This window comes from Apodemus sylvaticus, chromosome 14 (genome assembly GCF_947179515.1).
Source record: "Apodemus sylvaticus chromosome 14, mApoSyl1.1, whole genome shotgun sequence".
Taxonomy (NCBI): Eukaryota; Metazoa; Chordata; class Mammalia; order Rodentia; family Muridae; genus Apodemus; species Apodemus sylvaticus.
Genome location: NC_067485.1, coordinates 28,365,292 through 28,382,210, shown reverse-complemented (window position 1 = coordinate 28,382,210; position 16,919 = coordinate 28,365,292). Strand labels below are relative to the sequence as shown.

General features: G+C 43.4%; 1 pseudogene; it reads left to right on the top strand.

The window, feature by feature from the left end:
- Positions 1-16,511, top strand: part of LOC127664527 (calcium and integrin-binding protein 1-like) — a 40,460-nt pseudogene extending 23,949 nt beyond the window's left edge.
- The last annotated feature ends 408 nt before the right edge of the window (positions 16,512-16,919 follow it).

Sequence of the window (16,919 nt, the reverse complement as noted above, 5' to 3'; positions counted from 1 at the left end):
ATGGGTGGAAAAACCAACACACCTCCTGTGAATTGTTTGCAACTAGAATCAGAGAAGCCAAATAGTGGGAAACTTGCTTTTCCTCCTGGTATCCTGTAGTCATTGAAACCGATAGTTCAAGGACAGACAGCCTTCATTCAGTACATGAAAGAAAATGTAGGATGAATCTGCCCCCAACATCCCTTTAATTGGAATGAAAGCTATTTGGGGTGGGAGGAGGGGGGCAGAGATAGACTATTCTTTTTGTTTTTATTTGTATCTTTTTTTTTTAAAAAGATTTATTTTATTTTATGTATATGACCACACTGTCCTTGACACACCAGAAGAGGGCATCAAATCCAATTGCCAATGTTTGTGTGCCACCATTTGGTTGCTGGGAATTGAACTCATGACCGCTGGAAGAGCAGCCAGTGCTCTTAACTGCTGAGCCATCTCTCCACCCTGACAGACTATCATAACCAGATCACAGGAAGATCTCGGTAGCATTCGAGAAACCTGGAAGATGGTAGGGAGAGTTGTGGTGAAGTATTTCTGGGGGTGTGGTTAATGCTCAGCCACTGTGATATGGAATGTGTGTCTGGAATCTCCTAGTTTGCTCTGTTCCCACAGGGAAGGTTTTCCGAAAGGCTCAAACTTTAGTTATAAGTGTCCTGTTCTTTTACTGATGGGTCTTTGCATCACCAGAGTTCAGATTCACACACATGCACATGCATACATGTGCTCATGCGCACACTCAGGCAGGCATACTAGGGCAGGGGAGGGAGGCTTTTTTCATTTTTGTGGCAACTTTGTTAGTGAGTTGTGTAGTATCTGAAAAGACTTGACAACATGTCCTTACTGCCACCTCACACACAATTCAAGTGACAATCAAACATAGAAGATAAGATTTGAGGGTCCGATTCACACATCCCAGTTCAGTCTGCTGTCCCCAAACTGTCATCAATTCGGAGGGATAACCCCCTGGCCCATTTCTGTGCATCTCTCCACCTTCACATGAGTATCTGATGTTAACAGGCATTTGTGCTGTGGTCGTCTCGTAACTTTTTCCATCACTATAGTTTCTGGGTATGGCAGGTGCTTTCTGTGCAGTTCACGGAGCTACTGACTGACTGAGAGTCAGAATTAAAAAGTAGAGAAAGCAGGACTTCAAACTACTGCAAATTACTGCTATTTATGAGTTCAGAACCTTAAATTCTATGTGTATCTTTAGTCTATTACATCTTTCCTAGGATCTGATTTCAATATCTTCACTGTTCAAAAGACTCTCTGTGTTTCTGCTTGTCTGTCTGTCTGTCTGTCTGTCTGTCTGTCTGTCTCTTCATCCTGTACCTTCACTGAGATAAACTGAACTTTATAATTCTTCCATTTTCTTAAAAAAATCTCAGTAATTACGTAATACCCTCCTGCCAACAGCCTTCGCTCACTCATGGACTGGAAAGGCAGGTTGTAATTCTGTCTCTGCTTTGCAAGATTCCCCACTAAACCGAACCCCTTAAGCTACATTCTCGCAGACTGGGACATTAGCAAAATCTCTCGATTGAATTACAGAATTGCATTCCACCAAGGATTCAGTGTGTAGAGTACTTAACATTGAACTACATGAGGAGGCACAGGAGTAATGGGTCTTTTCAGGAACATCAGCCCTTTTTTTTCCCTTCAGTAAATCAAAGGCAGTACCACGAGACTTTCAGTTATGTGACGTGAGTGGAGTTAAAAGAATACGGGGGTTAGCCATAGCCCCCCAAATTAAGGCATCTCTGCCATCTCCCGGAGGCTTATTCTTTTCCTTGTAGCCATTCATATGAATAATTTACGAATCTGGGAGCTTTCCCCATGATTTGAAACTTTTTTTTGGGGGGGGAGGGGTATAGATTCCAAAGTTTCCTTGCTCTGAAACCTGAATTAGGAGAAATTATCTTGTTTCTTCTTTCTGTGAGGGGCTTCTTTGGGGGTGTGGACTTTCTGACGTGATTCCATGCAACTAGGTGCTTTGCCCTCCAGGCTGGGCATCAAGCTCATGGGTCCCGTCAAGTTGGGGCACAGCTTGTGTGCTCTCCAGGCTTTGATACTGACAGAACACTAGGAAAAAGAGGTCACCATAGAGAATCTCCTACCCACATTACCCACATCCTGTAGTGCCGATCCATCCTGCCCTCCATAAGCCCATGTGTCACATGCTTGGTCACTATCTGCTGTACTACTGGATGATAGTACCAGGTGCAGCCCACCAGAAAGAACGTAGGTCACTCTTGGCATCCTCTTTGAAGAGAATATTGGAACTCTACCTCCTGTTTCCACTTCCTGCATGCCACACACTTTGCCACATGCTTCTGCCGTGATGTCCGCAGCAATGGGGTCATGTGACCGTGGCTGAAAACTCTGGAACTGTGAGCCCAAATGAGCCTTCAATTCTTCTCTTCCTCTTCTTTCTCTTCCTTCTGAGACAAGGTATCGTGTATCCTAGGCTGATTTCTAGGCAGGTATGCAGCCAAAGATGAACTCTGAACTCCTAATCTTCCTGCCTCCCTCTTCTGAATATGAGATTACAGAAGCATGTCACCATGCCTAGTGTGATGGTTTGTATATGCTTGGCTCAGGGACTGGCACTATTAGGAGGTCTGGCCTTGTTGGAGTAGGTGTGTCACTGTGGGCGTGGGCTTAAGACACTCACCCTAGCTGCCTGGAAATCAGTCTTCCACCAGCAGCCTTCAGGTGAAGATGTAGAACTCTCAGCTCTGTCTGCATCATGCCTGCTTAGATGTTGCCCTCCTCCTACCTTGATAATGTCAGACAACTGAACCTCTGAACCTGTAAGTCAGCCCAATTAAATGTTGTTCTTTATAAGACTTGCCTTGGTCATGGTGTCTGTCCATAGCAGAAAAACCCTAAGAGACCTAGTTTGTGTGGTTATGGCGATGAAACCCAGGGATTTGTACATGGTAGGCAGGCACTACCAATTGAGCTAATTCCCAGTTCCTCCTTGCTCTGGCAAAACTTATTATCTCAAGCATTTTTTCCTCAGTAATAGAAAAGTTGACTAATATTCTCAGATGGCTCCAAAGGCAACAGCATTGCACCTGAGTGACCTCATTCGCAGGGAGTTTCAACTAGAGGCTTCTTTCTCTTCTTATCTGAATTTTGCTTCCCTGGTGGTTCTGAATCTAGGAATCTTGCCTGTGTTTTTCATAATTTCAAGAATAATGTTGGTTTCCTGGAAAATGTTGGAAAACACTATTAATTTACATTTTCAATTAAAATTTTTTCACATGAAGGAACATGGAGAGAAAGTAGAGAAAAGGAGAAACTTTGAAGGCTATAAAACTTGGGAATTAAATCTTAGAAACTTTCTTTTGAGTCATGGACTAATTCCTATCCCTCATGTAGTGGTACTTGCACAAGTTTGAACATGTGGAAAAAGATTATAGACCTGTATACAAAAGCAACAAACAAACAACAACAACAAAAACTGAACCCTTTTAACTTCACCTTGAAATACTTTTAAAAAGAAAACAGTTATCCAGGAGTTTAGCAAAGAAAAGAAAAGAAAAGAAAAAAAAAGAAAAGAAAAGAAAAGAAAAGACCTAAAGAACTAAGAATCCAACCTCTTCAAAATTGAAATGAAACAAAACCCTGGGGAAAGGGGGGAATTGTCAGTAATAGGAAAGTTATTTTAAGGGCCAGGTATACTGACACATACATAAAGTCCCAACACTTAGCTACAGAAAGAGTTCAAGACCCCTATCCCAAAATAGTCAACAAAAATTTTCAAAAGAACTTTGAGGACTTTTAAGCAGTAAGAACTCTGGTGTCAATATTATTGCATGTGACAGAAAGCTTTAAATCACCAAGAATCTTCTAAGTGTGATAGATAGCTCGTTTATCTGCATTTTGAAAAACCCTGCAAACTCTGGGCATGTTTCCTTGTCCCCATCGTGTTACTGGATAAAGACCATTGAATTCAGAGTATGTGTGTGGGGAAGCGTGGAGGAGAGCGTCCTTGCTTACACAGTCGAGCTAGACTGGCTAGTCAAGTTTGGAAATGGCTGATAGAGGGTTCCTGGAGGCCTGCTGATGACTGGTGACCCAGGAAACACTTCTTCATCTGGAGGAGGCTGCCTGAACACAGCACACACACACACACACACACACACACACACACACACACACACACACATGGAGAGAGAGAGAGAGAGAGAGAGAGAGAGAGAGAGAGAGATCTAGAACTTTAGATTAACCTTTGCAGTTCCTATTAATTTTAGGTACTCTTATGCCCCTTAGCTTGCTCCCCAAGACTAGCTAGGAGTCAAGTTTAGACCCATTCAAGATAAAGAGCAATGGTTTGGGACAGTGCAGAAAACAGGCCTGAAACGCTGTTGGTATTATTAAATATAGCTTCATGCAGCTCTTCCTAGGAAAATTTTCAGCCTGATCTTGTTTTGCTGGAAGGGTCTCTAAAAGATAGACACAAGAAAACAGCCTCACTCACTTGTGCAGGGAACAGTACAAACATATGTGCATGTTGTGTGTGTGTGTGTGTGTGTGTATCTGTGTGTGTGGTATATCTATGTGTGGTATGTGCATGTATATCTGCATGAATACATGGGGTGTGTTCTGGACAGTCGTAACAAAGGCAGGTGCCTGCAGCAAGCTGCCATGTGTTGGTTCGTGGGCACAGGGTCTTCCTGTACAGAGCTGATTTTTTTGCTCACACACCCTGCATTGGGTCAGTCTGGTCCTGAAGGCAGAGGCAGGTCTACCACAGACATCCTGGGCATTCTGACTGCCTCTGTCCAAATGTGATTTACCTTAGGGAGCTCAAGCGTTGGTGAGGGAAGGACACAGTAACTTGTTTCTGGGTGAACACATAGTAGGACAGCAGCTGGTGTTTCCTTAGGGATGGCATGGCTGGACCACGTGCCTTTCTGCACAAGAGAATTCCTGAGGAAAAATGAGTTCCCACCAGCCATGAAACTCTTCCCATCATCTATCATTTGTAATGAATATTTCATGACCAGTTAACTAGCAGTCTGTTGGCCTTCTAATAAAGAAGATATTATAATCAATAAAATACATTTATTGCCTTCATTTTAAAGTCTTAATTAAGGACCCAACTCTCATGGAAGCCCTTTTGACAATACCATCAAAAGTGTAAACAGAGAGGCCCAGAAGCCTTTATCTGCAAAAAAAGGGCAACTCTATTATACGAGCTCATTAAGTGTGGTCCTTCAATTTGTTTATAAATCCATGCTGTGATTAACTTGCTATAAAAATGATAAAAATATAATTCAGTAAGAAAAACATGAAAACTGTTCTCTCATTGAGAATTCTGCAGGGAGCAAGGTATGGACAGAACTGTTCCTACATTTGAGAAATTCAGAAATGCCTGTACTGCAACTTCACTGTCAGAAAAGAGACGCATACTACCGGAACAGAGGGAAAATAATGCAGGTTTCAACTCCCTAAGTAGAACTTGCTGTGAGAAATGGAGGTTAGAGCGTTCATTCAGGACTAGCTTAGACAGGCATAACACACAGAGCCTGAGCCAATTAAGAATAAAGATGACTCTGAGTTGTGTGTCATGAGTTGATTTTGCCACTGTGCTAACATTTCGGCATTCTTAAGTTCTTACGGAAGAACCACTATGATATCACAAGGCCTTGCGATCGTAGGGGACTGCAGCTCCGTATGTGGACCCTCGTTGACTAGGATGTGGTTATGTGACTCAGGACTGTGTTCCTTTAAAGGATCTATTTTTTAATTTGTTTTGTGTGTGAGGGTGTGCATGAGTGCCCATGCCACAGTGCGTGTGCAGAAGTCAGAGGATGATGTTTAGGAGCTAGTTCTCTCCTTCCAGTATGGGACAGCCCGGCTTGAGTTTAGCTTGCCAGGTTTGGTAGCAAGAGTTTCACACATTTAGCCATCTCACTCGCCCATGATTCTATTTCAAAGCCACAGTTCTCATTCTCTTCCATTTTCATTATTTGATCTCTTATTCCCTCACAATCTCTTACTTGTATGATGTGCTTTGAGCTTTTGCTCCCCCCATGAATTATAAAAGTAATTCATATTCCCTTCCCCACTCATTCCTGTTGATTGTTGCCTTCCCAACACCCCCCACTCCACTAAAAGTTTAAGTTAGGAGTTTCAGAAGTTAGCATCTGTTATGCTCTATCCCACTGGAGATTCTCTGCAAGGCATAGAGACAGAGCTAACAGGGAGGCGGTTGAGAGACAGCCAGAGTAAGGGTGCATATCCCAAAGCAGAGAGGAGTTGAAAGCCCCTCCCTGTGTGTTTAGAGCTCTCAGCTCTTCCAACAGGGAACGTGGATGGGACACAAGGCTGTCTGCTCACTGCTGAGACACTGGGACCGGGCATCCTTTCCCCAGCTTCTCCACAGCATTTCCTACGTTGTCAGTGACCTTAGAATAAATCATCTGTCTCATGGCGTTAATCTCAAATACAAAACAGGCTCAGCTGGATTTTAGTGAGGTTCCACTCTGTTTCATTGGAAGGAAAGAATGGAAGAAGAGTTCATATGGCTGGTTCAAGGTGGCATGGTGAGGTGGCACAGCCAGGGTGGGGATCCACTTCATCCTGTCTCTGGCTTTAGAGACAGAGGGGGATAAACTGGTGTTTGACCAACAGATCTTAGATGTTCTTTGTGAAGTGACCACTTCATTACGAATGTCTGGTACTTACTGAACTGGGGCAAATCCAAAGTGGGTTTTAGGTACCTGACTGATCAATAAGAGAATGAAAGAGATCATCCTGTCCAGAAAATTGCAGTTAAAATTAAAATCTTATTTCTACACATCTCACAAGTCTATCAAAGTATAAATGAAGAATATTTTTAGAATATGTTAAAATTGATTTGATTTTGGTTATTTTGGCAATAAAACCATGTAGTAAGATCAAACCTACTAAAATCTTTACAATGTTTATAATTCTAATTGTGTTGTATAGAAGTTTTCTTGGATTTTATCAAATTCACTGTGCTAATCATGGGTATGACATTATTAGTAATGTATCCTGTGAATAAAAAAATGCAAGAGTGGAATATTAAGTAGAAGTAATCTGGTCTTGATAATTCTAAAACGTTAGATGTTCTCATTGGTTATCCTTACTTCCTATAAAGAATAAGCAATGGGACGCCGGGCGGTGATGGCGCACGCCTTTAATCCCAGCACTTGGGAGGCAGAGGCAGGCGGATTTCTGAGTTTGAGGCCAGCCTGGTCTACAGAGTGAGTTCCAGGACAGCCGGAGCTATACAGAGAAACCCTGTCTCAAAAAACCAAAAAAAAAAAAAAAAAAAAAAAAAAAAAGCAATGGCGTGTTATTTTTATCTGTTAGCATCTTGTTGGCCAAAGCTTAATGAAAAGACAAAACAAATGATATTAAAAGGACTGTGAGGACCTTTTAAGAACAAGGCACACTTGTATATTCTTGTTTTCACACTTTTAACTTGGTTTTGGTGAATAAAATGGACAATAAACTAAGGCCAACGTCTGCCTAATAACCTTCCTTATTCTCCTGAAATTAAATGGTGGATGATAAAGCAGAATTGCGCCATCTGGTGATTCCATCTGGAACCACATAATTGAGTGGTGAATCCTGTTGTAACTTAGGACCAATCCAGCATTTCTTTAAATACTAATTTCTTCTCCCTCAATGAGATCTATTTTATTACTGTACATAATACTCACCAGATACTATTATTCTGTTTAGAGACTGAAATATAATATTTAAAGTTAAAATATTGTATGTCACCTTCAAGCACCAATCCCTAACACTATTAATGATGCTCTGTTGGGATTGTAGATAAGAGTCTACCATGGCTGTCCTCTAAGAAGCTCCACCCAGCAGCTGACTCAGACAGATGAAAAGACTCACAGCCAAACAGTGGATGGAGCTTGGAGACTGTTATGGAAGAATAGGAGGAAGGATTGCAGCCCCTACGGGGATAGGAACTCCACAGGAAGACCAACAGAGTCAACTACCTTGGACCCTTGGGGCTCTCAGAGTCTGAACCACCAACCAAAGAACTGGACCTGGGCCTCTCCACCCACATGTAGCAGATGTGTAGCTTGGTCTTTGTGTGGGTCCCGAACTTCTGGAGTGGGGGCTACCCCAAAAGCTGTTGATTGTACATGGGATTTGTTCTTCTAGCTGGGCTGCCTTGTCTGGCCTCAGTAGGAGAGGATGTGCCTAACTTCACAAAGACTGGATATGTTCTGGTAGGGGGATACCCAGGAGGCCCCCACTCACTCAGAGGAGAATGGGATGGGGGAGAGGGGAGGATTGTAAGAGGGGATGACAAGGAGGGGCAGCAGTGAGTGGGATGTAGAGTAAATATGTAAAATAATAATGATGATGATAATTAAAAAACACAAGGATTTTTATATCTGCTAAAGGGCTTTGTCGCTCCTGTGGGCCCACACATCTTTGCCATTGAGTCCTTCCTACTAATAACCTTGAACTATATTCAGAAACCACTAAAAATGGTATATAAAAATGATGTCAAGTCCAGCTTTAGAATTGTGAGAGGACATCTGTCTACTACGACACCAGAAAATTTCATTTCTGTCAACCTCTAAATCACACCCACCCCCTCCCTTTTGTGAAAATTCTGATTTCCATGTAAGTTAACATTTAATGCCAAGCCCTGCTTATTCAACACTCATCTTATGTGTCTAGCAGGCCACATGAATGGTTAGCCACTAATTTTTGTCGTTACCCTTGCCTTTCTCAAGTCTAGATGGGTGGACCCTGGTGTGGCCATTGTGTGTTATGGCGGACCTAACAGCTCTAACTCAAGAACCTGCTTTTACAGTACTTTTGGTGAACACCCCTTCCTGCCATTAGGATTCTGGGCTACCACACCTGTCCCCCTCTCGCCTCCTCCCCACCCCCCAGATCTACTTTTAGCTCCAACTTCAGGCAGAAAGTGAGTTTGGTGAACAACAGAGCTTTTCTTTGTCCCCCTGGTGACTAAGGCTCTGCATTGAGTCGATGAGGTCAGAGAGGAGAGGACACTAGACCGGACAGGGAGAGAGGACCCATGCCCTGATGGGAAGGCTGGGGACCACAGGGGCCTTTCTATTGAGGAAAGTTGGCATGCAGCTTGTGGAATGACTTAGTAAAGGGACCCAAACTCCTGAGAGATCAGACCTAAGCATAGTGTGAGCAAAGGGCCAAGAGCAGCTATTTGGTGGGCGAGTTAAGATCAAGAAAGGCAGGTTCACATAAAAACAGCAACAGGCACATGTCCTTGTGATATGGTGGAGCATCTTTTGGGTATATGCCCTGGAGTGGTATAGCTGGGTCTTCAGGTAGAACTAGTTTCAATTTTCTGAAGAACCACCAGATTGATTTCCAAAGTGGTTGTGCCACCTTGCAATCCCACCAATAATGGAGGACTGTTCTTCTTCTTCTACATCCTTGCCAGCATCTGCTGATGCTTGAGTTTTTGATCCTAGCCCTTCTGATCGGTGTAAGATCAAATATCAGGGTCGTTTTGATTTGCATTTCCCTGGTGACTGAGCATGTTGAACATTTCTTTAGGTGCTTCTTGGTCATTCACGATTCCTCAGTTGAGAGTTCTCTGGTTAGCTCTATACACCATTTTTTAATCGGGTTATTTGGTTTTCTGGAGTCTAATTTCTTGAGTTCTTTGTATATTTTGGATATTAGCCCTTTATCATATATAAGGTTAGTAGGATCTTTTCCCAATCAGTAGGTTGCTGTTTTGTCCTATTGACAGCATCCTTTGCCTTATAGAAGCTTTTCCCTCTCATGAGGTCCCATTTGTTAGTTGTTGATCTTAGAGCCTGAACCATTGGTCTTCTGTTCAAGAAAATTTCCCCTGTGCCAATGTGTTCAAGGCTATTTCCCATTAAGCTACAAGTGACCCAGATGCCCCTCAACCAAAGAATGGGTACAGAAAATGTAGTACATTTACACAATAGAGTATTACTCAGCTATTAAAATGAGGACATAATGAATTTTGCAGGTAAATGGATACAACTAGAAAATATCATCCTGAGTGAGGTAACTCAGTCACAAAATATCACACATGGTATGTACTCACTGATACGTGAATATTAGCCCAAAAGCTCAGAATACCCATGATACAACTCACAGACTATATGAAGAGTGAAAGAAGGAAGACCAAAGTGTGGATGCTTCAATCCTACTTAGAAGGGGGAACAAAATAATCATGAGAGGCAGAGGGAAGGAGGGATCTGAGTGGGAGAGGGAAGGGGAGGGAAGGGGAGGGAAGGGGGGGCAGAATCAGGTATGGGAAAAGACAGGAGAGAAAGCCAGAGGGCCAGGAGAATAAATAGAAATATGCAGCGGGGGTGGGGGGGATGGAGTGGGGAACAGGAGGAACTTCTAGAAAGTCCCAGACACCAGAGATCTGGGAGATTCCCAGGACCTAGTAAGGATGACATTAGCTGAAATGCCTAACAGCGGGGAAGGTAAAACCTGAAGAGACCACCTCCAGTAGATAAACATGACCCCAACTGAGGGGTGGGTCTACACGCCCATCTCAAAAATTTTAACCCAGAATTGTTCCTGTCTAAAGGAAATGCATGGACAAAAACTGGAGCAGAGACTAAAGGCCATCCAGAGACCGCCCAACCTTGGGATCCATCCCATGCACAGACACCAAACTCAGATACTGTTGCAGATGCCAAGATGTGCAGACAGGAGCTTGGCATGGCTGTCCCCTGAGAGGCTCTGCCAGCACCTGATTAAGACAGATCCATATACTTATAGTCAACCATTGGACTCAGCCCAAGGACCCCAAGACCTGAAGGAACTGAAGGGAATTGCATCCTCATAGGAAGAACAACAGTATCAACTAACCAGACCCCTCAGAAGTCCCAGGGACTAAACCACCAACCAAAGAGCATACATGGGTCAGTCTGTGGTCCCCCGCTACAAATGTAGCAGAGGACTGCCTTGTCTGGCCTCAGTGGAAGGGGATGCACTGGGTCCTGTGGAGGTTGATACTCCAGAGAAGAGGGATGCTAGAGTTTTAAGATGGGAGTGGGTGGGTGGGTAGGGGAGCACTGTCTTAGAGCCAAAGGGGAGGGAGGATGTGGTGGAGGGTTCATGGAGGCTGGTACCAGGAAGGGGGACAATATTTGAAATATAAATAAACAAAATAATTAATAATTATTAAAAGTGTGGCTGCCTATAGCCAAACACACACACACACACACACACATACACACACGCAGCAAAAAGCAAAAGAGGATCCTTCTGAAATGTCTCTGTCCTTCAAATTATAATGGGATTATCCAATATGAATTGAAAATATAGTAAGTTGATTCCACTTAACCCACCGATCATCCTGCCTTAGCATGCCAGCATCATATAGATCACTGGCTGGTTTTCTTTGTGCTCACAAGGCTTACTGAGGTCTGCATACTTCTGTGGCCAATCGCTGCTGGACATTGTGTGGTCCCTATCATCTACTCAAGAAAAGATCCAGATTACACATTCCATGTACCGTTTCTACCGTGACCACATCTTGCTTTGACACCACACAAGGTCTAAAGATTATAAACCCAGGATTATAAACCTAAGTCAAGGACAACATGCATTTCTCATCAAAACAGATGAGGTGTTACCAATTGTACCAGAGTGAGGGGGCATAATAGCCCTTAAGCCTCTGTATACCTTCTATGAGCTGTACTCACAAATGTGTTCAAAGCTATATGTAGTTCTCCCTAGCATTGTTAGGTAACAAATAGTCCTTCCCTATTCAGTCAATGATTTCTCAATCCCCAGAGCTTCAGAGTATCACCTGGTTTGGAGAGGGGGCCCCACTTCAAGTGCAATGAGTTAAAAATCGGGTCACTAGGGTAAACCTTAATCGAACATATTTGATGTCATTATTAAAGTCTGAACTCAAAGTCACGCTTATATGGAAAACACCAATGAACATTATGGCAGAGGTTGGGGTGGTCTATCTCGAAGTCAAGGAACCCTGCTGAGGATTGCAGCATATAACCACAAATAGAAGAAACGTGGAACTAATTCTTTTTTAGGAAGAACTAATCTAGTGGGCACACTGATCCCAGTCCTGCAGTCTTCAGAACTGTGAGATGGCATATTCTTTTTGTCTAAACCATCTAGTTTGTACATTGTTATTGCAACCTGGGAAAACACTACACATATTCTATGTTTTACAGTTCTTAAGACTGTCTGTGCTAGTTAGTTTTAACTGCCAACTTGATGCAACCTAGAGTCACCTGGGTAAGAAGTCTTAATGAGAAATTACCTATATCAGCTTGGCCTATCAGCATGTGTATGGGGGAGTGCCTTGATGTAGAAAAGACCCGGGTAGCACTGTGGGTAGCACTGTGGGTAGAGTTGAGAGAAGTCCTCAACTCTACAAGACAGGAGAAAGCTAAACTCAGCCAAGTTGGTTCTTTGGGCATAGATCTGCATAGTCCTGAACTCTTGGTCCTTGTTAGTACCTCTGGGATTGGCAAAAACAGAGAAGGAGATGCATTGGCAGGTGTCTGTTCCACTGGGCCATATTTCTCTGTGGTTTATGCTGCGCCAGCTCTGTAAGTAAGTAGCTCAGCAGCATGGCAATTATCTGCCATCGCCTGGCCTCTGTCTCCTCATTTGTTAGAGGAGAGAGCAGATCCATAGGCCTCTTCCAGCTCTTTATGGTCATCATCCAAGGAAATGCTTTTTTCTTAAAAGAACATTCAAAAAGAGTCTAGCTTGTCAAAGTGTTAGAACACACTTAGCTATCTTTATAGTATGGATCAAAAAAAAAAAAGAATCAAAAAAGCTGTTGCCTCTTGGGAAGCTTTATAACCTCAACTTCTTAGCAGAAGCTGCAGTTTAATATTGCTATGGCACTCCTTAATGAGGATGCCCTAATTTAGGAGGGCGCGCATCATGATGATCACTTACAGAGATCACTGATTTGAGAAATGGTTCCAGTCTTAATGGGTGCTGAGAATGACGGCAGACTGATTGCTTCTTGCCTGGGCCGGGAGTGTTGATGTTTGCTCTGCTAATTGTACTTAATTTACTGTGAAGTTATTTATTTATTTTCCTTTCTTTATCCAGAGACTCCTGTTGCTGTGAGGGCTGGTCTAATCGGGCAATGGGCTGACCTTGGAGACCTTATTACACTCACACCCTGTCAGACTCTAGTGAAGGCTGAAGTTTTCTTTAATTTACGAAAAGCAAGTACAATTCCCTCAACTTTCTCATCCGCTCTCCACATTGCTGTGTAGACCTGTAAATAATTGTACCTACTGGGTGTGGAGACAGATGAGCTGGCAGTAGCGCCAGTAGTTATCAGAAACAAGGCTGGATTGTTATTCTTCTGGATAGTTCTAGAATGGCTCAGACTGAGGCTCAGTGGAGAGTTGGGATAGCAGGGACAAAGGTCAAGAACTATAGTGGGAAGAAATAAAACAATCCTGTGTGTGTGTGTGTGTGTGTGTGAAATCCATTGTATTTGTGCAAGGTCTAGCAGAGGAGAGTGTGTATTATGCAGGATCTATCTATCTATCTATTTAATCTATCTAATCTATCATCTACCTACCTACCTCCTTCTCTCTGTGTCTATCTCTATCATCTATCTATCTATCTATCTATCTATCTATCTATCTATCTATCTATTATCTATTTATCATCTACCTACCTACCTACTGAACCTACCTACCTACCTATCTATCTCTCTATCTCTCTATCTATCAATCCTTCCTGTTAGTTTTGGCCCTCTAGAGGACCCTGACTGGTACCCTCCCCTCCCTCTCCCTGCACCTTCCTACTTCACGTTGAGAGATGATGTCTAAAGCTGTCTGGGATCTAATTCAGCCATAGTAAGGAAAAATAATGTCTACATTGCCTACTGTATTAACTCACAGGTTATTTTGAACTCCCCCACTCCCAAACATCTGGTCATATTGAGTCCTACTCAACCTTTAACTTTTAGATGCCTTTTCCACGCAAAACTATCACTGAAATAGAACGGGGAGCAGAGCAGTGTGATGTGAGGAAGACTCTACACTTTGAAATGTACCAGCATTATGTGGTATTCAATTTTTGTCTCAGTGTGCTGTGTCTTAATCAAGGTGGAGCAGGACTGTGCCCTGGAGGTTCATTTTCCCCCATCATATAGTGGTATATAAGGAATCATGTACAGTAAGTCTACGAAGTATAACAAAAATTGTGGAAGTGACTGGATCTATGCATTATCGTCACGATTGCAACTGTTTAGTTTGTGTTATGTGACATGAGTCTCCTTCAGTTCTCCAAGGGAGGCTCAGCTGAAAATCAGTGGCTGCTCTTGTAACTTGAGATCTATCTTTTCCTCCAAAGATTGTTTGAGGACTGAGAACTAGGCAATTAACCTCAGGCATGCAGCTCTGGAAGCCAGGTGTCTCTGGCTCTTCTGCTGAGATTGATTGCCCCGTGTGTCAGTGTGAGCATTCCTGAGTAATTAGGATGCACTTTATTGGCAGACATGGGCTGACCTCACCTCGTAGAGCTGTCTGTCTAAAGCATACGAGCAAAGGACCCCCCCCCCCCACTTTGGTGGCATACCTTTGCAGCAATCTCCTAGCAGATACTATATGACAAGTTGTCATGACACAAGCTTGTATGAACTGCTTTGCACTGCCCCGTGCCCCAGGGCTCTGGGGGAAAAAATGATAAGCTTTCAAAGTTTAAGCTAAATAATATGCTTTTAATGAGATCTTGTGAGTTGCAGATCAAAAGCATCAACAGAAGGTAAAAAGTTCAAAAAAGCCCTTTACATGCATGCTGCGTTTGACCAAAGCGGCTTTCCTGATCTTTCTGATAGAATCCTTAAAGAAAAAAAAAAACATTTAAAAGTTTTTGTTCCTAAATGTTATGCTCTGGGACACTTCTTTTGCTTTTGATTACACAGGAACAAGAGGAATTTGGGGAAATGGTGGGGGTGGAGGCCATGGGGAGATCCAGTAGCTGGGAATGGGGAGGCCTCAGAGTTGATGAACATGGGAGAATGTATGTGCAATTGGGGGTGCTGTCTGGGGAGGGGAACCCTTCAAAGCAGCATCAGGTTAGAAGGAACATCAGCCCTGCTCCTTTGCCAAATCTACCTCGTGAGACTTTGCTAGAAATTTCCTCAGTTAGAATGAAGAGGAGGCAGGCAGGAATAAAGGAGCATCTCTCTTCAGGACCTCTGATACTTTATTCACTCGGCCTTCAGACTTCTCCTGTGAGGCGGAGGCTGTGAATGATGTGAACTTGGTTTGAACTGGAGTGTGTAGCATTTATCATAAGCATCCTTCTGTGAAAGCTCCTTTTCTAAATGACTGACTTCACCCTTTGGCTCTGGGAGGTGAGAGCAGAGGGTAGAATGTTTGTGGACCTACTGTGTGCTGTCTCGGCACCAATATCTCATATGTACAGTGTCTAATTTTTGTAAGAACGTCCAGGGTCTGGCATTGCTATGCGCTTGTTACAGGTGAAGGGAGCCGTCAGAGAGATTTGGCCAACTTTTTCAAAGTCACCCACCCAGTAAATGGCACGGCTGAAATTTGACACAGCTCTGTGAGTCTAAAGCTAAGTTGCTGCACCCTGCTGCCTCAACCTTAGCATTGTCTCTGTGAAGAATGTTCTTTCACTCATCCCTGTGAGTACATGATCCTTTTAGGTGCTTATCAAAACAATTGCCAGGGCTGCGGTGGCCCTCTTCCAACTCCTGGTCATGCAAAGCGTGGTTCTAGGGCCAAGATTATCAGCCTAGTCTGGGCTGTGTAGAAAAATATCCATTTATGGATTTTTTCCCAAATATTCTGAATCTGGAGGGAGGAAGAGGATTGGGATGTATTTTACACACACACACACACACACACACACACACATATATATATATGTATATATATATACATATACAGATATACACATACACATATACATATATGTGCATATACAGATATTGTTCCTGAGTACCAGGACCTGATGTTCCTGACCAAGCAGGAGATCCTCCTAGCCCACAGACGCTTCTTCGAGTTGCTTCCCCCAGAGCACCGAACCCTGGAGGAGTCACTGCATACCCAAGTATCATCTGAGCAGATCCTCAGCCTTCCTGAGCTCAAGGTCAACCCCTTCAAGGAGGGAATCTGCATGGTCTTCTCCATGTCGCCTACCAGAGACAGCCTGAGCTTTGAGGACTTCCTGGACCTCCTGAGTGTCTTCAGTGACACAGCAACTCCAGACATCAAGTCACACTATGCCTTCCGCATCTTTGACTTTGATGATGATGGAACCCTGGACCGAGAAGACCTGAGCCGGCTTGTGAACTGCCTCACGGGAGAGGGCAAGGGCACTCGGCTCAGTGCTTCTGAGATGAAGCAGCTCATTGACAATATCCTAGAAGAGTCAGACATCAACAGGGATGGGACCATCATCTCTCCGAGTTCGAGCATGTCATCTCTGGCTCACCAGACTTTGCCAGCTCCTTTAAGATTGTCCTGTGATGGTAGGAGGATCAATGGAACAGGATTGAAGATCCAGAAATGAACCCACACACCTATGGCCACTTGATCCTCGACAAAGGGGCTGAAAACATCCAATGGAAAAAAGATAACCTTTTCAACAAATTGTGCTGGTTCAACTAGAGGTCAGCATGCAGAAGAATGTGAATTGATCCATCCTTGTCTCCTTGTACTAAGCTCAACTCCAAATGGATCAAGGACCTCCACATAAAGCCAGACACTCTGAAGCTAATAGAAAAGAAACTGGGGAAGACCCTTGAGGACATCGGTACAGGGAGAAAGTTTCTGAACAGAACACCAATAGCGTATGCTCTAAGAGCAAGAATTGACAAATGGGACCTCATAAAATTACAAAGTTTCTGTAAGGCAAAGGACACCATCAAGAGGACA